This window comes from Chrysoperla carnea, chromosome 1 (genome assembly GCF_905475395.1).
Source record: "Chrysoperla carnea chromosome 1, inChrCarn1.1, whole genome shotgun sequence".
In the NCBI taxonomy this organism is placed as follows: domain Eukaryota; kingdom Metazoa; phylum Arthropoda; class Insecta; order Neuroptera; family Chrysopidae; genus Chrysoperla; species Chrysoperla carnea.
Window position 1 is genome coordinate 41,485,686 of NC_058337.1, and position 27,590 is coordinate 41,513,275.

The 27,590-nt window shown below is 28.9% G+C and overlaps 1 protein-coding gene across 1 annotated transcript in view; it reads left to right on the forward strand.

Moving 5' to 3' along the window:
* Positions 1-27,590, forward strand: part of LOC123305003 (choline O-acetyltransferase) — a 133,082-nt gene that overhangs the window by 24,601 nt on the left and 80,891 nt on the right. The window lies entirely within an intron of this gene.

The following is a 27,590-nucleotide window of genomic DNA, read 5'->3' on the forward strand; positions in this document are numbered from 1 at the left end:
AATCCTGCTCGGTTCAACTTTATTGATTTGATTGGTACATGTATGTATAAAATACATACTTAAAAACTCATTCATTTATACTAGTTTTAATTGATGAGTGGCACATTTACGTGCGTGAGTGAAACGAGTTCGTGTCTTATGCATATTAACAATAAAGCAAGTCCAACTCGTAACCTTTGTAGAAGACCAAATTAAAAAGAGAATAAAAATAAAATTGAAGCTATAAGTATGAAAAAAGTATTATTTTAATTTTTTCTATAAGGGTTCCATACCCTTGCACAATAATATTGTCGATAAAATAAAAGTGTATTTATTCAGGCAATTTTTTTGGTTGATCCAACTAAGTACGCATAGTTTTCTGTTATGGGCAAGCTGATTAGATTTTTACTCAGTCTATTATAGATTTCTGATTTAATTCGCGATTTACTTTGCGTCTGGGTGCAAAGAGGGGCTCATACCCCCCTAAAACCATTAACCAGTGATTATGTGCATAGCTGAAATAAAGCAGATTTACAAATCATCCACAAATGAGCTGATATAAAAGAAGAAAACCACTTAAATCAGCAGTTAATAAATAAATCAGCAATAAAACTTTTATTTCTATTTTTCTCGAATACAAAATGACATCAAACGCCACCCACATGTTTCTTTACACTCTAATAAGTATACTTTTTCTTAAAAGTTTCGGTCTCGTAGACAACATCTGTCAAGAAACTGAAGAGGGATTCAAGGTATCTTTTCATCAAGGCAGAACAATGTCCCTATTTTTAACGTACATAAATTAATAACGTGTACATTTAAGAGCTTGATATCGACCTTTACAAATAACAACACGTGTACACAATTTTATACCTCAAAAAATAAATGATCATTAAATAGATAATTTTGATTAATGATCAAAGAAACGAACTAAACACATTATATTAAGGGAGTAGTGAATATAATTCATTCTATATTTAGTATATTTTTATACTACTTTGTCACTTCAACTTTATAATTTAACATTATAAATTGATTATTTTAAATAATCATGACTTTATGAAATTAACTAAATTTTAATGACCAAAAATTAATTAATTACCAATTAATTTAAAATCAAAGTCCATAATGTATGAATTCATCATAAAATATAATCGATAAATATAATTATAGAACATATTTGAATACAACCACAGGCTCAACGAGAGGTAATCAGGACAATTATCTCCTAATTCCAAAAAGTAAAGGCAAACAGTTTTAAGTAATAAGCATATAACTGCCGGCTCCGAATATAATGTTCTTATATTTGGATAAAAATAAGTATTTTTTAACGAAGCTGTATTATTTGCGTAAAGAAAAAAATTTCCATTTAAAATAACTCTGCATTGTTTTAATTACGAATTGGTTGGGTTGAATTTTCGACAATAGAGGAATTGGTTGTATTCTGAAGTTTTTAGCCCATGCGTTCAAGAATGGACACTATTATAGAAAATGCATGTTAAATCTTAACTTAAACTTGTTTATATAGTCTACGAGAATATCTCCGTTTTCTGTAATAGTGTTCCATTTTTGGAATGCAACGGTTAAAAACTTCGGAGCCCAAGCAACTGCTTAATAGTCAACTCAACCCAACCAACTTGTCAATAAGGCAATACAGAAAATACAGAAAATCGTTTGGTTGTTTTTCCTATAACACTTAATTAGCACTTTATTTTGATGTTTTATGTAATGTACCACGCTTAGTTTATATTTGATTAAGCATTCGTCCTATTTTTAGAGACACCTGATGATTAGATCAGTTGTTTTGCGAAATTTTTCATTTATTTATAAGGTAATTTCACAATCCTGACCGTTTAGACACGGGTAGACTCAGATCCTCGAACTAATGTAAGCACTGCCACATCAACTCTTCAACATACATACCTACCTGTCTAGACTCAAAAAAACAAAAATATTTTCGATGAATGGATAAGTAGTTGCTGACATATCGATTAAAATCTTAAACGAAAAATGATATCTCAAAGAATTTTCTTTAGCTTATTTAAGTAACGATTAAATTACAGCGTGAAGATAGTCTTGAATAAATATTTAATTAAAGAATTATATATAGAATATTTAAGAAAAAAATAGCCCAAAATATTTCCAAATAGTCAAATCTGATACTGTATCAAAGAGCTATCATATGCAGTGATAAATTTTTGAAGGATTTTAATGAAATATTTCTTTCAGGAACCACGGTATTCAATAACATTGACCTTGTTTATGTTGAAACATGTCTTTGCAATACGTATAAATAATAAACCAACATTTAATTATACATACATACATAAATTTAAACAGCTGATAAAGTAACCCCGTTGTTTAAGGGCGTTGAAATGGTTTCGTTGCTGTATTAAGGCTTTATCTATATTATATAGGTTGTTTCGTAAATAAAGTGATAAGTTTCTACAGTTAGGCAACATAAAAACACAAATTTGGATCGAATCAACCTAAAAAGAAAGCAGTATTAATTTTTCCAAAAATAAAAATATAAAAGTAAGCTTTGCGAATTTCTGGCAAAGAAGATGGTTAACTGATATGTTCGTTCAAAAATAGAGGACAATTAATTCATAGGGAAAAGCTGTTGAAAAGGTTAAGATACAATAAAACATCAGGTGGAAAGAGATAAAATATATTATACATTACAAAATACTAGATTAGCTTCTATATCCATGCGTCAACATTCTGAAGCACACGTAGAAAAAACTTCGGAGTTAAGATATACCGAAATAAAAACACGAATTACACGCATGTGAATGTAGGATTCATAATATAGAAAGAGTAAATTATACAAGTGTAACTCCCTGAACTCTTATCGACTTATTGACCATACACAATTGTTAAATGAACAAAATATCCTTTTGTATATTTTCTTTTTAGCCTTTTATACGATGCTAAATCTATTGTGTGTAAAAGATTTTTATCCAACAAAAGCACATTTATATCCGCTTACAAATTTCGTGTCTATCTATATAACTATTGAACAATATCCGGTTTATAAATTGTGATAAGATTTTGTAAAGTGATATATTTAACTGGCTGTTATACTCATGTAACAAATCATATCGATAATGTTTCTGACAAATTCTTGGAAATTCTTTAGCGTCAAAGCCAAAAGAAATCTAAGAAATATTTTAATATATGAAATATATCAAGGTATACTAAGTTTAGTTCCAAGTTTATAACGCCTAAAAATATTGATGCTACGGGCGCAAATCAGGTGCAAATTATACAGTATATATTATATGGGAATATAAACGATTCCGTAATCAATACTGTCTATACATGGCATTTCAAAAATTAACGCAGTCAATTGTTTGTTTTAACTTGTTTAATACTGCAGCTTGACCCTAAACAGTGATCTAAAAATGAAAAGTGTACTTGTCGTCAATCATTTAAATGCACAAGTGAAATTTACAAAATTTAGAAAAATCCCTACAAATTTTTCGGGTACGTAACCCTATACTCGCACTTGAAGCATATGGAAGAACACTCTCCATTAAATTACCTTTTTCCTTAAACCCTTTTCCAAATTGAACCGATTTTGAAGATTATCGCCAATTTTTTAGTGTAAGAACATCATCAAAAATCGGTTAATCTGTTTAGGCGCTACGATGCCACAGACAGACAAATACACACACATAGCGGTCAAACTTATTACACCCCTTTTTTTAGTTCAAGGGTTAAAATGAGGAGAATGCAATTAATAAATTGAAAAACCATTTCGTCTGTAATTAATATTTGAGCTTGGGTTAGGCTCATTTTTGTGAAAAACTTAAATGATTGTGTGAAAATCTCAATGTTTTCGATATCTGCATAATTACGTGAAGAGAAATCATGTCGAAATGAAAATTTTGTAAAAATGGCAATTGAGGCAAAAATATGTGTATACTCTCTTGGGCATTTTGGCACGTTTCAATTGGTGCTTAAAACCAAATTCGTTTTAGGATAAGCAATTGATTGAACCTAGCCTGGATCAGTTACCATATTTTGGGCACTTCAGTGGTTGCAATGGTGATAGACTGCAGTACCATTTCTTAGCGAATCTCATATTGATAATATAATATTTTATAGATTGATAATTGGTAATCTCATAAGTAATGGCGACTTCCTTTAAATAATATAAGAAAAAAATAAATAAATATTCTATCTTTAAAGACCACTCAATAAAATCGTTCCAACATCGGTTTTACAGAACGTATACCATGCTTTTATAGAATCGAATATAAGATATGATATTATTCTTGGGAATCATCCTGTTATGTCAAGTCCCTGTTATTAATTCAAAAGCTCGCTGTTAGAACTATAATGAAAGCGGGCTTCAGAACTTCATGTAAATCTTTATTTAAAGACTTACACATATTAACAGTTATTATTATTATTAATCTATATAGACCGTGGACACAACGGTTTTTTTGAAATTATAAAAACAATCTTGAAACTTTGGGAGTGACTTCCTCTACAACTTTTTTCGAAAAACACTATGAATACTTCATGACACTAATAAATATAATTCAAAAAATATTTTCAATACATACATAGTTCATTTTTGCTGAATTTTTTCATAATTATTAATGTTATCAAGTGATCAGAGTATCTGACCAATTCCTTACTGGGTTTCTTCAGACCGGTAGCAGAAATATGACTTTATAGTACTCATTTGAAAATACAGCACTTTCAGAAAAAAGTCATATAGCGAAAGTTTAGTAGGCTCGTCAAAAGAGAGCCATTCACGAAGTTTCAGGTATATATTTATCGTTTTTTAAAAACCGTATTGTCCCACGGACTAATATCGCACTGGTACTTATATATATTTAGGCAGTTCATAATATTTACCAAAATTATTTGCCCGAAACACTTTTCATGGAAACGTTAAAAAAAAACAAACAATTTGGAATTTAAAATGTAGATTATTAATAATAAATAAATGTAGATTATTAATAATAAACTAGCTGTTAAACCCGCTTCGCTGGGTTGTTTTTGCACATTTAAATATCAAAATTGTTAAATGAAAGAATTAATGTCATTAGTTTCTGAAATAACTAAAATATCTGTGATTGGTACAGTAAAAAATATATGTTTCTGTTTTGCAAAAAAGAAAAACAAATTAAATAATTAAAATTTTAAAGGTCAAATGATATTCATTAATTTGGTCGGTTCGATTTTAATTATTTTCGATGAAGAATTCATGTAGGAGGTATCTTATTTTATGTGTGTATATATTATTATTATTTACAGAAAGTTGAAAAATTATCCTTTATAAATTTATAATGAAGCAGATCATTAAATGAGAAAAAAGTTCAGTTCGGCCTAGAGAAACCATAAAAAGTTGTTATGAGTTTTAAAATATTATTAGGAGAACATGTATTAAAATTAGTAATTATATGTCTAGAGAATTAGGAGAGCATCTGTAAAAACTAACATGTTTGCCTACTAATATTTTGAGTATTATATGTCTATAGTATTAGGAGAGTAACTGTAAAATCTAACATGTTTTCTTAGTAAACTTTTTCGTTCAAATTGCTTGCCTAGCGTGTTTTTTCCTATGCGGTACATTTTTAGACCGTTAGTATATTTTTCGTTAAACCTAGACATAATTAGCTTGAAAATGAGGCGTAAATCATGGAATTTGAAAAAGTAATAAGGAAGATAGGGGTAGGAGTGGAAAAAACTTCCTAGAGTAATAATATATAAGATTGAGATACCCTACGAAGGAGTGGTACCACGAGATGCCACTATTTCTAGAATAATTTTGAATTATTCAATAATTTAATCGCCACTTGCTGTCTTAGATGAAAACAATATTTTAACATAGTGGATAGCAACATCGTTAGTATAAAGTAATGAAATCCAAATTTTGCAGCATTCTGTATAACATAGATATAACAAAAACTTTCAAAAGCGTACTAAGTGTATCGAATATTATGTATGCTGCCATCCCATCGTTAATAGTTGTAATTTGATATTTTGTAGTATAGATGTTTGTTTTATGTACGTAAAATTTTCAATATATTTTCTATTTTCAACTTAAAATATAGGATGTTTTTAAATGCTAGTATTTAGTTTCACATTACGTATACTTTCACCCCTTCCTATACAAGGGGAGAATTTAAAGGTAAGGGTACCAAAACACTAAACCTAGCTAGATTTGGTATTGCTAGAGCAGAGTGTTTTTTTTGTTAGACTAACATAACTAGATATAGGTTTTTATTGATATTCCAACGTCCGTAGCTCAAAACTGCTTGTATTTGGGTCATTGTATCCATTGACATTTTTGAAGAAAGTGTCAAGATATTTAAAATATATTGCGATATAAGTAAATTTGTCCGAAATCTATTTTTCATAAAATTAGTGCAAGATCCTTCCCCACTTGTCATCAAATATTAAAATCTCACTTATAACACGCTTCTTTTACCAAACATGTTTGAAGTTCAAGCGAAAGAAACCAATACTTTCAAAAAATATATTGATTAATATTGATTCAGCCTCAAATGAACCTCTAAGAGTTACGCTTTATTAATCTGAAGACAAAATATATAGGGCAATATATTTTATATAAAGGAAAAACAAAATCTTTTTGAGTACAATCTATTATAATCAGAAAATCTGATCCCGTATATCTATACCTCAAAACTAGTGGGAAGTTTTGAAATTCTGTTTAATCATGACATGACGCTTTTATAGATATCTCTTTCTAATGGTTTCCCAGTTTTGTCTAATTCGTCTCCAAAAACTTAAAATTGAGGAGCACATACCCCCATTAAAAAAGCAACAACCATTTTGTAATTTATTAATAGAAATAATATTAAAAAACAAAATTGTTCCTTCCATTAATATATAAGTAATACAAAATGGAAGTTTCAAAAGTTAGAGGCACTTGAAACCCAATTTATAGTTTTAAAGGAAGAAAAAGAAAAATGAATCCTGCCATTCGACAGTCTGCTTCAAGAATCGATTATTTTTTTTATTTTTCAATGACGATAAATTTGAATTCAAAAAGCAACTGTTATATTATGTTCGCCGCCCTTAATTAATTGTGAAAAGTCAATTTAATTTTAAATAGGACTGTACACTTTTGAGCCAACTTGTATATGAATGTATATACAAACAAATTTTTTGATTTCATAAATAATGTAAAATATATTCTAATAAAATGATTAAATCCAAATACTTTGAGAGACTATGAGAGACGAAGAACAAAGCTTATAAAAATGTATTTGCCTTCCGTTGATATTTAATTTTATTAATCCAGATATTCATAATTATTATGTTTTGTATAAAGATTAAAATAACATATTATTTATAGGTTGAAAATTAGATGAAAATTTATTATTTATTTTCCACCAATATTGTTGTAATTCAATATCATGAAAATGATGAAAATTCTTCCTGTTACCTGGTACAGAAATACCTACACTACATACATATATAAAATTTTATACATATATATTCGACCATCTATATATAAACCATATTATCTATCTCTTACCTTATCCTACATCTATCTTTGTCATGACAATAACATTATATAATAATTCTATCCTATATTATTCCTTCTTGTTGGTATAGCCTTGTTTTAACAGGTTCTTCCGTTGTGTGGCGTTCGTGTTCACGTCGTACGGGTGGGAGCGAGTGTGCTGCACCTCACAGTGCTTTTACAATTATTCTATATTTGTGATGACTGAGTCTCTGAGATAATAACATAGCGGCGATAAATTTTTTATATTTAAGAAAAAATTGTAAATTATTTATAATTTTTTTATTCAAAAAAAAAAAGCTGCTGTATAAAATCGATCCCACCCAGATACAACCAACACACACACACACAAAAAACGCAGCTCTTTTGTTTTTCTTAAACTTAATTAAACGCACATTTCAAATTAAATTCAAAAAAACCGAAAAATTAATATAAAATTTTTAATGTGTGTTGAAGGTCTGATCTGTAGCAGTTCGTCACTGTGAGAGATGGCACTCGTTTCCACACCAACCCACACCAAACCCACAACAACAAGAACGACATCCATCATCAGCTTGCGGAACAACATCACCACGGAAATTATCAACATGGAAGAAATTTAAATTAAAAAAAGTGAATTACTAAAAAAATCTTTTAAATCAACTTTTAGAAACGTGTTGTTTTTGTTCTTGATTCTGTTTAAATAAATTTTGTTCAAAATGTCGTTCACAATACCGGTGATCAATTTGGAATTTAATGAAGTTAAAGATATTGTATGGGATAAATTAAAAGAACCGCGATATCAGCGTAGATTAGTGCTGGTAATCGTTTCAATTGCCTTGTTATTGGATAATATGTTGTATATGGTGATTGTACCAATCATTCCGGATTATTTACGGTATATTGGTGCGTATACTGATGAAGATGATGTGAATGTAACAATGCTTGACGGAACGGTACATAAATCACATCATGGACAAGATTCTGCGACGGGTATATTATTTGCATCCAAAGCAATTGTACAATTAATGGTGAACCCATTTTCTGGTGCATTAATTGATCGAATTGGCTATGATATGCCAATGATGATTGGATTAACTATAATGTTCTTGTCCACGGCTGTATTTGCTTGTGGGAGGAGCTATGGATTGTTATTTTTTGCACGTAGTTTACAAGGTATTGGCTCAGCATTTGCTGATACATCTGGTTTGGCTATGATTGCTGATCGTTTTACTGAAGAGAATGAACGATCTAAAGCACTAGGTATTGCGCTGGCATTCATCAGCTTTGGGTGTTTAGTTGCCCCACCCTTTGGTGGGGCCTTATATCAATTTGCTGGGAAGGAAGTGCCATTTTTAATATTAGCATTTGTTAGTTTACTTGATGGTTTTATGCTGTTACTGGTAATGAAACCCATCAAACAACAAATTAAAGAAAGTCATGAATACCATGCACCTACCATACCAATTTGGAAACTATTAATCGATCCATACATTGCTGTGTGTGCTGGAGCTCTAATGATGTCAAACGTGGCTTTAGCATTTATTGAACCAACAATTTCATTATGGATGGAAGACAATATTACAACGGATAATTGGAAAATTGGTATGATCTGGCTACCAGCATTCTTTCCACATGTGCTTGGTGTTATTATTACAGTCAAAATGGCTAAAAAATATCCTCAACATCAATGGTTAATGGCAGCCGGTGGATTGGCTTTAGAAGGATTTTGTTGTTTTCTAATACCATTCGCAAGTACTTACAAAATGTTAATGTATCCAATATGTGGTATTTGTTTTGGCATGGCGTTAATTGATACAGCGTTGCTTCCCACTTTGGGATATTTGGTTGATGTACGTTATGTATCGGTGTATGGATCAATTTATGCAATTGCTGACATATCATATTCGGTGGCATATGCAGTGGGACCAATAATAGCTGGTGGACTTGTCGAGTCAATTGGTTTTACAGCGTTAAATTTTGCCATAGCATTCTTAAATTTAGGCTATGCTCCAGTATTAATGTATTTACGCAATATTTATGATTTTAAACCATTCGAAAACGAGGCAAATATTTTAATGTCAGATCCACCGGACAAAGAATATCAAACATACTCCATGCAAGATCAGAAACCTATTAATAATGGTGCAGAATTTAAGAATCATCTAGAATATTCACAATATCAAAATATCGATGATCAAAATACAACACAAGAAACGAACATAGATTATGCTACTCAGGCTAATGAGGGAGGTTATCAAGGTGGCTATCAGCAAACAAATCCATACCAACAGCAACAGCCAGCTAATTATCAACAAGATTATGATTATCAGCAACAAGGTGGATATCAGCAACAGTCGTCATATCAACAACAAAGACCACAAGCTGCAGTAGCACCACAGCGACAGCTACCACAACAGCCAGCAGCAGCTACTAGTGATGTAAATCCATTTAGGAGGCCTGATCAACAACAGCCTCCAATACAACAGCAACAACAAAGCGCTATTAAGAATCCTTTCCGACAAGGATTTTAAACTTAAAATATTTTTATATACATTTATCAGTTATGTACATAATAGACTATTTAAAAGCTATGTACAGTAAAAACTGTTTTAAATGGTTATTAAACTACTTTTTATTATTAAGTTTTACTATATAATTTATTCATGAATTTACGAATAACCGATACCAAAACAATTTCGAAATATTCAAAATAATTTTCAGTTAATTTTTTAATTAATTATTTATAAATATTTTTTTTTTTTTTTAAATTCGTGAATGAATTATAATCAAATAGATAGAATTTCGAAAAAACTTGTTTTTATTTGTCTTGTTAAACTTTATTCAAATTGAATTGTTATATAAAAATTCTAAAAAAAATTCTAAAAAAATACATATCATATATATTTAAAAAACAAAATAAATAAATCGCTTTTATTATAAAATTATTTTAAAAATAAAGTTTATATTAAAACGAAAATATATAAATTATATATTAGTAGCAAATTTTAATTTTGTAGAATGCAGCATTTTTTTCATCCGAAATTTATTTATGATTAAATTAAAAAATTTAAACTTACTCCTGTGATCATGTAAAATTGTTTTTGTATTTATTTTCTGCAACAAATATAAAATTCTCAAACTAAAAAAAACGTTATCAAAATAAATTGTAGAATAGAAAAAAAGTGAACCAAAAAAATTAAACCTACACCATGCCTAGCTTTAAGACTAGATATATACTTGGTGCTTGGTTTTAATCTATCATGCTGAATACTTCTATAAAACTTTTTTTATAATATTATGACACGAATAATAGTTGTCTTTCTTGGAAGGGAAACCTGACATTGATTGGCTATTAAGGTCGTTAAAAAATCACCTTTTTATAACATAAAAATGCAAATATCGTTCTTGACAAATATTCATAAATTTGAGAAAAATTTAACCAAAAAAAAATTTTAAAAAAATCATTAAGAGAAATAAATAAAAGCAGAGAAAAACTTAAAATCAAAAATTTGTTCTTAAAATAATATCAAATTATTAAAAAAAAAAACCAGTTTTTGCGAGAAATATTTTTTTTATAGTCTAAAAAAGCGAGTTGATTTCGTAAAAATCAAATGCAAAAACAAGTAGAGAAAGATTTTAGCATTCAATTTTCAACAAATTATCCTGTTTTATTTTAAAGAATTTCTATATTCCGCATTCTTATCAGAGGTGACTTTTAAACTGTCTTGAAGGTCACTACAAGCAGTAACTTATACGCGTATCGTTTAAAAAAATATTAGCGGTGAACGATTAAAATCAGACACCCTGTATATAAAAATATAGATGTATTAATATAATTAGCTATTATAATATTGTAGATATTGTATTTATTTTTCATTTTCGTTGTTAAATAAAAATTAAAAAATTACAAAAAAAAAACATATTTTTTAAATTATAAAAATAAAAATCGTTTTTAAACATATTAAATATTGTACTTATTATTTTTAAACTAAGTATGATAAAAAAATATCAGCCAAGACCACATAAACATATCAGAATCGTAATGATTCAACAAACACATATCGTGATATTTCGATATAATTAATTATAGGATTAGGTTAGGTTTATTAATAAAGGTAATAAATGTATATTGATTTTAGGAGTAATTAAAAATTAACAAATTATTATTGAATAACAATAGTTTATTATTTGAATTAATTTAGGTAACATCGCGCTGTTTGTAAATTAGGGTTTATTTTTAAAAATATAGATACAATTTGAATCACCATACTATTTTGTTCGAACTATTGAAGCCACTTAAGTATAATAAAAATAAATTGCTAATTGTTAAAATAGTCCAATTGATCAGATCCACAAAACTATAAATGAATCACATTTCAAATTCAAAAATTACTTTATTTGTAACTTTTAGATAGTTAGATAATGAAACTGTTTGAAACAAAATTTTTAAATATCAAATTATTGAAGAGCAAAAAAAATATTATTATTGTCTCTGCATTAAAATATCTAACTCAGTATTTGCGCGAACTAGAATTAATATCTAGTTGCATCAATATTCCAATTTATGACACATCTATCTATATACATATATTAAAATATTGATATTTTTCAAACATGTGACAATATCTCATGAATGACTACAGCTCTTGAATGTTGTACGATATAAAATACGAGGGTACAGTAAATGTGACTACAGATGGACTTTTCGAATATAGAAAATACCCTAGAGACTGTCTATACTGTGTTGGGACAAATATTAATTTAATTTTTGTTTTTTTATATTTTAACGTCAACAAACGCTAATTTTATAACTAAATTATTTTAATTATCCTAATATTCATAATTAAATTCGTCTTTCATATTAAAATAAATAAAAAAACATGCGGAAAATTTAATTCGCCTACAAATAGAATTGTATCTATATTTATATAAAATTTGCTATAAAACGACATGATTTAACACTTCAAACCATATCAATTAAATTGTACATACATATAGCATGTCTATGAAGTACATTAACACATTTATTACATGTTTACACAGAACAGCATTTTTACACCATGAGAAAGAATATTTATTTCATCAGTTGATCCTACGAGCGAACTTAATCAGATTGGATTTTATTGGAAAATATAAATTTTATATAAAAATTTTGTAGATATAAAATATATGACGTATTCAACATAACAGAATACATTTTCAGTTAAAAGCAAATTAGTTGAAAAAAAAATAGTTAGTGTGAAATACGTTTTTTGGAAAAACCGCCGGAAATAATTGCTCAGCTATTGTGTATAGATTTGACAAAATTTTAAAAATATCAGCATGCGAATTAATTCCCCTTATTTAACCAAAACCCCCTTTTTTGAACAAAATCACACACATTGTATTGCATGTGCATTACCAACGAAATAATATTCACACCACCTATTATCCAAATGTAAATTTTCCAAAAATCCAAATTTGATAATTTAATAAATACTTAAAAACAAAATGTTATGGAAATGTGTAATTAAAAACATTGTATATGTTATTATGTTATAAAAATCACAACAGCAATAACTAACTACAAGATGATTTATGACGTTCATTATATTATTTATATGAACATCAATTATCATAGATCATTCTGTACCTTATATAAATTATAAATAAACTGAAAAATATTTTGTATTATACACATTGCGTAAAAAAAATGTTAACCATTCGAGTTTAAATAAAACATCGAAATTATAATATTAAATGTAAATTTGACTAAGTGTCCTCCTATTATAAAAAAAAATAAAAAAAGGTGCCTGTAGCGTTTAAAAATAACTAAAACAAAAGAAAAATGAAAAACAAAATTACACAAAATTAAAAAATGAAACAAAAACTATTTTCACTGCTCTTTCAGATTAAAAGAACATAATTATTTTGTTAAGTGTTGGTTTTATTAATTTTCAGCATTTTTTAATTTATTTTTTAATGTATGTATAATCTAAACATAATTAATAAAATATACTGAACTTGTACTGAACCGTTTTATCTTTATTCTGACTATGTTTAACGATGCAATTCTATGTCATTCAAGTCAGTAGGTATTTATTTTATACCCAACGAAAATGCATTGTCAGAAAGTTTAAGCACGTAAAAGATAATATCCTCATTCTGCTGGGGATTGCTTTTAACCAGCTTAGCCTTAGACAAATCGTACCAGAAATTTGAATTTTTGTGGAAAATTTCAAACCAAATAACGGAAGTAAAATTTTATTTCGAAAATGAAAAACTAAGGAATCTTCCTACTTCTTAATGGCTAATTGTCCGTTTTTGTGATTACCAGGAATCATTCAGTATGTATAACAGTTTATGGTCGAAACGTGCTTTTTCCACTTGTGCAATTATTGGCTTATGTTAAAATGGATAATTAGCTATTGACGAATTGAAAGGAAGTGGATCAAGTACAGGTACCTACTGAACATAACAAAAGAGTTTATGATCTTCTTTCTTGAATCACACAAGGCTCGAACTAGGAATATCAATAATTTTCCACTAAAATCTAATAACTACGTTTCGTTCCTTCGAATATTTATGAATCAAAACGGTCTCTCATTACTGCTACCTTTCACTTTTGACTTAAAAAATTTTGAGTAATTGTAATTCATAAACTTACTACAGAAATTTGAATCCAATCGTTATAATTTTTTCACTAATTTTTTATACCATCAAATACTCATCTAATTCCTTGGAGCTCTTGAATTACAGGCAGAGCTAGGTGTGGTTGTTTAAAAACATTCTATGTTTATAAACGTATTCTTACATAAGTAAGTTTAATCTCACTTGGAAATGCACTCACTTGGGGACTAAATAATCGACTACAAATAAATCCAATGTGTTTTTCCCTTGAAAGTTGGCATATCCTTGAGAACACGTCCCATGCAATTCAAATACACATTTCAATTCAATGCGATACGTGTATTAAAAAAGTTTTTATCTGTATTTTAAAGTTATACATAAAGTGAATTTTAGTTGGAGTCCTTTCACAAATTAATTTTATTTCTTATTTATCTGTATACCAGCATGACCTGGGTAAAAAACCTCACAGTAACTCTACTATTCTAATCCATTGGAACATTATATAAAAAAAATCAAGTATGAATGAGAGGTCATAAAATCCAGAGAAAGAACTTTAGACTCTCATAAAATTCAGAGACAGAACTTCAAAATTATGTTTAGATTTATATGTGCAGTTAAAAAAATAATAGATTTTCCTGAAATTGTCAATAATGTAATTAATAAAATTAAGTATTAAAAATGAAAACAAGATGTTATAATCAAGTATTAATCTCATAAAAAAAAAAACCTAGTAGTTGTGAAATTTTTGTGTCGCATTTATATAATATACTAATTATATATTATACGGCCTATTTTTAGTGAAAATTTACTTCAATTTTAAGTTTTCAAAGTAAAATCACATATTATACCTATACAAACTAAAAATAGAAAATATGCTCATTTATTTGGGATAAAAAAAATGTAATGACAAATTCGTTGTTTTGTCTTTTTTGTATAATGTAAAAAAAAATCTTAGTGAGGCTGGGAAATATATGCAATTTTCACAATTAAGTAAAAAAAAGCTTGTACATTAATATATAGATAGTGAATATTATTTTAAAGATAAATTAATTCTTATTTTCATCATATCTCTCTTACTAAATGTATGTTAATATTATATATATATATAGATTATAAAATAATATCTCCCTTATCACTAGTTTTAATTTTTGAAAATTATTGTGAAAAAAAAACTATGGTTACAAAATAAAAACAGTTGTGTAAAGTAAATATAAATATCCTTAAAAAAAAAACTTAGTTACAAAAATTTATTGTTGTTAAATTAGTAGTAGATCCTAGAAAATTAACTTTTAACACGTGGATTTTCAAATTAACACCAGAAAGCATTTTAAAAGGTAGTTGACTGTTTCCAAAATGTTAATTTACGAATATTTAGTTTAAACAAAATTAATTCGATTTTGGTATAGACAAAAAAACACTAGCTTCCCCGTGGCGCAGTATTCTACATACAAAATGCTCTGTAATATTATTTCCCCATTTTTTAATATGAAAATGAATGTAGGATATTGATAATCAAAACAAGAAGTGGACATGTTTTTAGTAGTTCCAATTTTGAGTACCAAATAGCAATATTTGTACTTCCCGTTTTTGAAAGCCAATAAAAATATTCAAATCAGATCAACCCCGCCAACTGGCGATAATAATTCATACTAATTAAAAAAAGAAGTGGGCCCGCTTTCAGTAGTTCCAATTTAGACGACCAAGTTACTTACCATTTATCAATACACAGCACATTTAATACCTCTAATAGTACTTCTACGCTCACTCTGTATATAACTTGTTAAAAATAACTTAAGGTGTATGGAGCGCCTTGCAGAAGGTGAATCCTCTAAGTACTGAAGCAGCACAAATGCAGTTGTTTGTTTGCATTCGCATGGATATGGTCCTTAATGAGTAAATGAATAGTCTTACACAAAGTCCTTAAAATTAGTATTTTTGATATATGGTAAGACAAAGTTTAAATGTAGGAAATCCTCCAGGATAAATGGCTTATATAGTGCTAAATCTTGGTGAAATATTCACTTAGGAGGAAAGTTATTGTTATATATTTTTCCCATTTCGATCATTGAGATTCCACACAATGCGATAATTGTACACGGTTATCACAACTATATTTAGCTTACTTGCTGTACCAAAGCCAAATTAACGTAGAAAATTTTTTCTTTTAAAGCTATTATTTTATTATTATTGTAGATATTATTGCATTTTTGTAACTAGTTCTAAGCAATTACCTTTAAATGTCTTGAAATTCACACTTTTTTCATATCAGCAGTATCATTTTTATGGATATTATTTCGTTTTTATATGTTAAAAACTACCATTGTTTCAAAATGTTAACACTTCTTCACTGTTAAAACTGTCTAAATACACAGGCATGCGTACTAAACTGCAATTTAGATATTCCTTTTTTTGAACAAAAAGATAACTTTTTAATGTAATTCAAGTCTACTAGAATTGTTTTATTTGACTGGACTAAAATATAATCAATGTTTTTTTTTTTTTTTTATAATTTTTTTTCGTGAAAGCGTATATGTGATCCGTATTTGTAAGGTAGTTGTTCAAACTTGTTTTCTGTTTTTCCTTCTTCGGAAACTTGATACCTTTTATAACGAAATAAAAAAATATAAAATTGAATGAATAAATTCTTTGTTTTAAGAGCTTTTCCTACAGAAAAAAAACTTCTAAGTAGTTGTTGTTAATAAGTTTATTCTATTTTATTTAAGTTACTTTTGGGAAAAGAAATGTTTACTTCTCTTTAACTAGCGTATTTTCTTCCCTCTTCATGTCATACTGTGTAAAATATTTTTATATACATGTTTTTCTTGAAATTTCGGAGCAAATTCTCTCTGACTTGAATGACATTTTATTATAAACTTCAACGTATCAAGAAAAAATATAGGAACATGTGTAACTCAAAATAGATGTATTCCATAACCTCTTTTATCTATTTGCTAAAACATAACCTAACTTATCATTAAAATTAATTATTTAATTATGTATGTATGTATCTTATTATGTTAAATTATTATTAAATAAATACTCTTATTAAAATATAATTATGATTAAATGAGAAAAGAATTTAATTTTATTAATTTTAACACCTGCAGTACAATATACTATTATATTTCAGAAAGAGGCAGTATTAAGCGAAGCAGCTTGGTTGATCAAAACAGATAACCCGAGAAAATTTGAATCATGAAGTGCGTGCATGATAGGACATAAAAATTGTTTCGAAGGAAATAATTTCAACTTTGAAAACTTAAATTAGATTGAAAAGAAACTAAGCACTAATTAGATTGAAACATGGTTATCTTATATCTAAAACCTTTAGAGCTTTTGACACCTTAACGTCTTACATGTAAAGCGCCCCCCACACACATTGAACTTGGTTGACAACATAGTTAACAACCAAGTTAAATTTCTTTGTATTACACGTACAAACCGAGTTGACAGCTTTAGTATCAACGTTATTTTTTCCAAAGATTCCGTAATTATAACTTAATGACTCATCCAACACTTCCTAAAGTGTTGATTATTTTAAATATTAGATTTGGACTATTTTAATTATTGAACTTCTATTTTCGAATGTTAAATGGCAATTCACAGAATTTTTTTTAAATATTTTACAATTTTTTTTTTGATTCCCAAGGAATTTTCTCGAATATTCTTCTTTTATAACATTATTTGAAATATTCTTGATGTAAAACTTGCAGAATATTCAATAAAATTCAATAGCAAAAGTTTCAGATAAGTAGCTGGCAGAATTTTCTGATATAGTTTCGAATCAAGATTTTCAACATGCTAGAAAAAACATTTTAAAAACATTAAACATTATAGAAAAAGTAATTACGAAAATTAATTAATAATCTGAAATATATTGAAATCAGTTTAGCCATACTGATTACAGCAACCAAAGGCTTTTTTTAATTGTTTTGAGAAATGGGTTTATTAACTAAAGAATAAAAATTTTACTTTTGCTAGAGTCCCGTTCATTCTACACTAAACTTTAAAACTGATGTTTACAACAAAGTTGTCAACCTATAGCCACAGACGCATCAACATTGTTGCCAATATAAAGTCACTTCTGCAAAAAATGTAAACTTTTTGATTTTATTCAACATAGTTGACAACATGCAATTTCAATCATCAACCTATCCACACACGTTCAACTTGGTTGTCAATATTGTCCACTATGTTATCAACTAAATTGAATGTGTGCGGGGCGCTTAAGGTAAGTATTATCGGTAATAGACTTTGCATTCAGACTTTAATGAAACTTGGCATAATTGTCCATATTAAAAAGTTAAATTTTTAGGAGCCTTCAGAGAACTGAAAAAAAAAAATATTTTAAAGATATTTTAACATTGATCCTTATGGGAAATCACAGATTTTATTTTATTTTACAAAACTGGACGTTCATATTTCAGTTCTCTGAAGGAACCTAAAAATTTAACTGGTTAATTATGATATAATAATGGACAACTATGCCAAGTTTCATTAAATTCTGAATGCAAAGTCTATTACCGATAGTACTACCTTAAGTGTTTTCATCGAAAGAAATTAATATAAGTGTCTTCATTTGCTCTAATACCAACCCAATAACCCATAATAACCCCATACTAAATAAACTTTATTCTGTTAAATAATCTCATAAAAAATTGATTTTCTTTCACAACTAAAATAAAATATAGAGCACTACTGTACCTTTACTAGATAGACATTAACTATTCCTACAAAAGAAAAAGAAAATAATAAAAAAGAAAAAAAATTGTAACATGACCTTAAATCTACTTGAGTCTTGTTAACAAGTATAAGCCGTACTAAAACTTCTTATAATTTTAATTACTATTATGTACATAACATATTATCTAAACCATACGTTAAAAAAGAGTACATATTCATATTTTCACACAAGTAAAACAAGGATGGTGGTATATAAATTTAACATAATTTAACCCACAATAATTGTGTACCAAAGTACATTGTACCAGTAATATAATATAAGATGGAAGCAACACTTTGAAAATAACAATTTTATATACATAAATTTTTTGTCTTTGCATTGGAAATTATTGTTCCATACGATAAAATGTTAAAACAGATTTCAGCAGGCGTTGAATCAATGCATTAAGAAACCATAGTAATTCACAACAATACTGTTCAAATGTATGAATTCAATATCTAGTCGAAAATAGCCCACTCGTAGAATGGGGTAGTCACTCATCTACAGTGCGAGCGCAGGCTGAATAAATATCTCTAGATAAAGTAATTTGACTAATATTGTACCATTTAATAAATAAAATTATTTAAAAAATAAAAAAAACCGACTGACTCGAAATAAATATAAACTGGAAAGAAAAAAACAAGTCCAGCAGTTTAAATTGCGACTTTAACAGTTGGGACCTATTATTGAGAATATTTGAGCCGGTGTACATTTTAATGGGTCCCGTCTGCTAAAGTCGCTAGACGCTATGTAAACTACTGGACTTTTTTTTTCTTTTCAATTTATATTTAATTCGAATCAGTCGGAAATTTTGATTTTTTAAATAATTTTTTTATCTTACTCTTTTTAGTTAGGATTTTCAAATACCTGTTCAACGAGACCCCACTTACCATAGTTTGTCGACTTTCATTTTCAGCCTATATATGTATGTATATGTATGTTTGGTTCTTTGAGACCAAATGCGTGAACCGATTTACGTTAATGATTATTACATTAATCGATTTGTCTATTTATATTAATACTTAGTCAATGATACCCCACTTCACATAGTTGGCATAATTCAATATGGCGTCTGTTGGTCGCCATATTGAATTTTCATTATTGCCATATCTTCAGTAACACTTGCAAGGTTAAGACAAATGGATTGACGCATAGAATCATCAAAATCGGCCCACGCGTTTGGTCTCTAGTGTGCCATAACACATATAGACTAATAAACACATTACCACTCCTTTGCGTTGCTCAGTTGGGTAAAAAGTTACATCTGTGTCAAGCTTTGTGACATCACTTTCATTGTCTATTTACTTATGCTGTAAGAATTGATAAAATTTCGTATTATCATTACATAGTATAAAACAAAGTCGCTTTTTCTGTCCCTATGTCCCTTTGTCCCTTTGTACGCTTAAATCTTTGAAACTACGCAACGGATTTTGATGCGGTTTTTAATAGATAGAGTGATTCAAGAGGAAGGTTTTTATGTATAATACATCCATATTATAGTAGAGTAAGGGGTTGAAAGGGATATGCTTCAAAAAATAAAGAAGTTGTGCATCGATTAAGCTCAAATATTGACACGATATACAACCAGCTTCAAAGATCTATTGTTTTTATCTAATTTTAACCTTCGGAGGGTAGAAAGGTGTAGCGAGAAAGTGGGAAGGAATTATCGAATATTTACAAATATACCTAAGTGGGGTATCAAATAAAAGAGCATGACGTGTACATTACAAAACTGTTATCCCACGCAAGGAAATGTGGAGGGAGGGGTGCAAGTGGGGATGTTGCCCAGCAAAGCGGGCAGTTCACAGCTAGTTATTACTATAAAACAATTTTATCTTATTTTAAGGAATTTTAATTTTAAATAAAAACACAATATTCACACATTTCATATTTCTTACCCATAACCTATGATAATATTCATGTTTTACTCACCATATTGAAGAAAATCAAAGTGGATATTCGTAGAATTTCTTACTATCTTTTCATGGCACCTTTGCAAAAATATATATTTGTATGCCTCATAACAAACACTTTTATTTGATATGCCAAATGAATTACTTGGATGAAGTTTTTTTTTTTTTGTCCTAGCTCCATGATAAACCTACCAAAATTTGATTTTGTTAGTTTATGCAATGATATTTCATCTTCATTATGCAATGATATTTCAAACTTCAACTTTAATCGGAGCAAATCGGCAAAATTTATTCGGATGCATAGATAAACTAACACTAGGTCATTCTAGTCCGGTTCCATTTTTTCATCGCTCATCCGATCTAAAAATATTTGAAATGAGAGGATATTAAAACGTAAAGATCCGCTGTCAAACTGTTGCACAAGGTGCAATTTTACAAGCAGACAAACGGATATATCAGCGCAATCTCAATGACCATTTATTGAATAACAATTTCCACAGTTAGAATAAGCCTTCTTTATCAATCAACATAAAAATTGCTCATTTAAATAAAAAAAATTTGACTCTATTTTATTATAAAATTAAATCCGGTGAAGGCATCCGATGGGTTACCCATTTACAATGTTCACAAACCTACAAATATTGTTAGTTAAATTATTTATTGTATTGTGCTTGTAGCCCTTTTTACAATGTATTAAGGGTTGTTAGTTCATTATTTAACAATGTATAATTTCGTTAGCAATGTGGTTCTTATACGTACATACGTAGTACCTACCTACTATTGTATACATGTATGTATGTGATGTATTAAAATGTGGGTTTTAGTACGTGTAGAGTAACGATGTTGTATTACCTCTATATCTTTTGTTAGTTACAAGAATTATATTCAAACGTGTTTACAATATTTAATTTTATAATATACAGTATGAATGAAGGAAGCAATAATATTATCGAGTCCGTGATAACAAGGATTTTAACGATTCCTTCTAACTTTAAGTAATGGACTTAATGAAGTCAAAAATAATTTGTGTTAACTTTTAGAGTCCAACACATAGAGTTGTATAGTATAGTCTCGATATCTGGATACATTTTGCATATATTCGCAGAAACAAAACACTAAAAACGTTCGAAAGTTCGAAAAATTTTAACAGCAAGTCGAATTTGAATGCGGTTTTCGACATTCGATTCGTTAGAGCCTTAAGAAATTTTGTGACCTTAATTGATTTATAAGAAATTATAAATATGCGATTTGCATAAATAATATGCATTTTATAATTGTATTTTAAATTAATAAAATATACTAAATTCACTTAATTCGGTTAATAGTGATGAAAATGATTCCAAACTTGTTAGCCAGAGGTTTTTACGGTGCCCAAGCTGGACGGTATCCCCAGTTTCCGGGAAATTCGTTGCATTATCTGTCCGAACGCGTTACTCAAGATTTTGTAATCACTGAACATGAAAATCACGACATAATGGTACCTCGTGCCCGGGGTACCCTGTGTACCCGGATTACCCTGGGCATCAGGTACCTCGGAGATCAATTCTGTCGCTTTATATAAGCGGTTTAGATTGATTATACAACGAATTTCCTGAAAACTCGGGATACCGTTTATCCTGAGTGCTAGGTACCTTGGAAACCAATTTTGACGCGCAATTCGAGTTCAGCGTGCAATTATAAAATGCATTTATACAAATTGCATATTTTTTATTTCTTATAAATCAATTTAAGTCACAAAATTTCCTGACGCTCTAACGAATCGAATGCTGAAAACCACATTCAAATCTGCCTTACTGTTCAAATTTTTCGAGCTTCATTGCATTGTTTCTGCGACATATAAAAAGCCGATTGCAAAAAGTAGGTGTAGCAAATTTACGAACTAAAAATTATTTAATGATAACTTCTATAGCAAAGAATACAGAATACGTTTGTATTCTTTGCTTATAAACAAAGGCTTCCAACAAGATAAGAAATAGTTTTCTTCTCATCAACTAGTTTTTTATTCCTTTTACTCCTCACTTTTTCTTCTTTTCAGTTTCAAGTTAATTATTCTAGTTTACTTATTTTATAATTTAAATTAAATGAAAATGTACAAACAAAAGACTTTTTCATATTAATTGTGTAAAACAATTAAATATGAATAACAACAATTATTTTCATTAGTGCATGGGCGTAGTAGCGCTATCGCTTAGTTTATCTAGAAATGACCTGGTAGGTTCTGATAAAATTGAATTGTTTTCTTGATATCAACACGAGTTTATTTAAAATGCTTAATCAACGAGATTTGAAGAGAACAATGTACAGATTTTTTGGTTTAAATAATTTGTTCAGATGAATGCATCTCTTATGGACTGAAAATTATATTTATATATTGTTCTGAGCATAAAACATTAAGGTATTTTCTAATAAAATTGGGAGATTGAAAAAGTGTCATTTATTTCACAAAAGTGTTTCAAGCAAATTTTCAATTATCTGAACTGTTTATATCGCATTAAAAGAACTTTGCTTTAAATTCTCGAGTCTATTATGAAAAATCCCTATATAGCAAAGTTAAACAAATTTTCATTATTTTCTACAAAATAGTTGTAATAATAGAGAGACATAATGTACAAAAACGCAATAGAAATTTTTGTTGGATTGATACATATCGGGCACACGATAGTGCCCCCGCCAAGTCGAGCGCGAAGCAAACACTGCCGTACCATCCTTTACTGGAACCATTTCACCGCATTTTCAGGCCCCCATTTGAGAATCTCTGAATAAGACCAGAACGCAGAAATTTTCGTCATCCAGTAAGCTATAATCACATACTTAAAATCCAAAATTTCAACTCTTTATGGCCACATAAAGGGAAAACTATAAAAGCTAGGATAATCGAAGAACTGGAGTAGCTGGTGACCCTGAAAAAAATAAATTAATATGCCCACGTTTCTACAAAAAGAAATGAAATACCACCAAAAACATTATGTAAAAAACTAGCCAAGTCTCGATGAAGCTGCTTGTTTATCTTTAAAAAGTAATGGAATCTAGACAAAGTCGTGCCAAGACTAAGGTTCCTTACTGCGATTTCTTTATTATTATAGTGAATGTTGTGTGACTTGGCCGTGGACGTTGACGTGGTCTCAGATTGGTGCAATGGTGTCATGGAGCACCTGGTTTTGTATCCTTGTGTACCCTTCAACGGTCAAGTCACACAACATTAACTATAATAATAAAGAAATCGCAGTAAGGAACCTTAGACTTGACACGACTTTGTCTAGATTTCATTACTTTTTAGAGATAAACAAGCACATCCATCGAGACTTGGTTAGTTTTTTACAGAATGTTTTTGGTGGGATTCGAATTTTCTAAAATTAGTTACCATTTGACTGTTAAAAGAACAAAATATTCATCCATATAGATAACCTGTGGCTGAAACCTTTTAAATTCAAAATAAAAGTTTTTTTAAATACATATACATACATAATGATTGCGTTAAATATTGTACTGTTTCACAGTATCATTAAGTGAATAAAACAAACTGGAAAATTGAATGAAAATGTTTTTCAGAAATAAAAGCACATAAAGCATTATAACAAACATAGCAACCCAAAAAGAAAAATTAAATAAATAAATAAACTAAACAAATACTAGGAATAAACATAATGTTTAAACACAAACAGACACTAACAATGATGAATGCTATTCATTCTGATGAAGTTGGTAGTACCGTCACTAACTACGGAGTGTACTTATTATTAAATATTTATTTTAATGAATTGTAAATAAATATAGGGAAAAAATATCATTCATACATTGGTGATTTTAGTCCAAGAGCTTTAACATTATTATCGATATTTTTATACCATGTACATATGAAATATACATAGTATATTAAGTTTAGTCCCAAGTTTATAACGCTTAAAAATATTGAAGCTACGAAAAAAATTGTGTAATAGGTGTTCATAGAATAACCTAATTAGTCCATTTCCGGTTGTCTGGCCGTCTGTCTGTCAACACGATAACTAAAAAACGAAAAGAGATATCAAGATGGAATTTTTATAGCGTACTCAGGACGTAAATGAGCAATAAAGGTCAATTGGGTCTTGGGTCCGTAGGACTCATCTTGTAAACCGTTAGAGATAGAACAAAAATTTTAATGTAAAAAATGTTCCTTATAAAAAAATTAACTTTTGTTTCAAATATTTTTTTGTAAACAACACTGTTTACCCACGAGGGCGCTAAAAAGGTGCAAATTTTATAGTATCTATTAATATGGACATATCAGTTATGTGTGTGTGGCTATTTAAAAGTGGATATCTTTTTTTATTTACGTGACGTCAAAAAACAAACGATTGCGTCATTAACACTGTCAATACATGGTATTTCAACAATTAACTCAGTCAATTATTTGTTTTCACTTGTTTAAAATAAAAACGATAAACTAGAGCCAAGAACGAATTAAGTACCTATGCAAAATATGAGGAAGATTTTCTGACTGATTCATATATCTGAGTCTTTCAAGGATCCAAAAACCAATGTTGCTACTCTACAACGTTAGGAATTTGTATAAACAAGCATGCCGTTAAACAGTGGCATTATTTTTTTTTTCATGATAAATTGTGATATTTTGCCAGTTATTGTACTTTAAAAGAATTAACAATTGATTTTGATTGAATTATTCATTACAAAATTTTATGTTTATAATTCGCACATGCACTATAAATATTTTAATAATTCACATTCATTCTTTTCAATTCATCATTCAATTTTTATGTCTAGCAAATAATAATTTGCCAAACATATGGACAGTAAGATAGTAGCGTGGACATATTATGAAGTTCCACTATTTTTTGTGGTCCTGATACCGCTATTTCTAGACGGCGTCTAAATCATAGAAAATTTCAATGTTTTCTTATAAAATCACGTCCTTGTTAGAATCCTTATATTACTTTATGCTTATCGTTTTCCGATGCAAGGTTTGATCATATAATTCATTGAGTGGATATAATAGAGAATTACTTTTCAGCTCTCTCCCAGGCAGAAACCAGAGATCGTTCGATCGTTTTCTGTAGAGTTTTTATTTAAGGACCATAGGATTCATCTATCAATTTTCATAAAATAAAGATTGTATCGCATGTCGGCACAAACAAAAAACTTAATTTGTTATTATATTCTAGCTTTTTTGTAGATTCAAATACAGCTTTGTGGTAGACTCAAATATTAATATGATGTTTTATTCTGCGGAGTTAATGGCAGCAAATAAGAGTTCCAATTATCTAAGAGAAAAATAAGTCTCTTCCCTTTAAAGAGTAACTGTTCAAAAAACCAGAAAATATTGAAAGAGATCATGAAAGTTTGTCTATAGTTTAAATAGTCGAGAAATCATCCCAAATACCGAGATTTCTGGATCGCTGTAGCACTTAGCAATATTTCAAAGGAAGTTTTATGCTAAAATTGCTTTGGTGTAAATTCCTTGGATTCAAATCTTTATTTATTTTTAACCCCCGAATTAAAAAAGGGGTGTTAAAAGTTTGACCGCTATGTGTGTGTGTCTGTGTGTGTGAGTGTCTGTGTGTGTGAGTGTCTGTGTGTTTGTCTGTCTGTGGCATCGTAGCACCTAAACGGATGAACCGATTTTAATTTTTTTATTTTCATTTGAAATGTAATTTAACGGAGAGTGTTTTCAAGTGCGAGCTTAGAGTTCCGTTTTCGAAAAAACTAAAAAATTGACGATGATCTTCAAAACCGATTCAATTTGGAAAAGGCATGACGTATAATTAACATAAATAATTACTATGGAAATGAATGGTCAAATAAATCTGGTTCAATTCATTTTGAAAAGTCAAATGGTAAACTAATTAGGTAATTCAAAACAATAATTCAAAAGAACAAACTCAACTCAAATTTTTCAATTTCAATAAAAATATTTAAAAAAATTTATCCCAAAAATTGATAGGACACTAAGTATCCTTTTCATTTCATCTGATGTCCTTGACCATCACTTTGATAATAATTTAAGAAGGAGTGTTATAAGTTTAAAATGTTGATCTGTGCGTCTGTGTGTTTCTCAGTAGCATCGTAGCCCCTAAACGGTCGAACGGTCTTGATTGAGAACATTTTATAGATAAGTTTCCAAAAATCGGCTTACTAGGAATAAATCGCATTTGTCGGGGGTTTTTTAAAGTTTGTAAATTTCTCTTGTAATGCCATTTCATTCGATATGTTCATCTATCTTTAGGGCTGAATCTTAGACTAAACACGTTTACACAGTACGTTATATATCCTCTACAATTGTACAGTATCGGTTCATTCATCCAATCAATCAAAATAATTTAATTAATTAATTGTTAGCTTGCTAGGTTGTTAATAAATATATACACATGAATTTTTTTTTTATCAATATATGTTTTAATGAATACTTTGAACCGCTATTTGAATTTTATCTCAGCTCTAAATAATTTAATTTGCAATCAATCTGAATATACAAAAAATAATAATATTTTCGAAATCAGAGCTTTTTATAATAATAATAATAATAATGGGGGTTTAACCTCCGTATTTGTGACATACGCCTTATCACAGAGGCCACCCACACAATTATTTGTTAATCTTTATTTATTCAATTACAAACATATTTACAATTACATTTTTTGATGTGAGTGGAGTCGGTTACTTCGTTCTTATCCAAGCGATGATAATGTGATCAATTCTGCACTCCCATTAATTATAAATTGTTCACACTGCCGCTGCCTGGATTTGAACCCGCAACCTAAGTCTAAATAGTGCATCGTTCTATGACTAACGCCTTAGACCGCTCGACCATTTAGGCTCTAGAGCTTTTTATAAAGAATAATTTTTTTCGTAAACCTTACTAAAAAAATAAAAA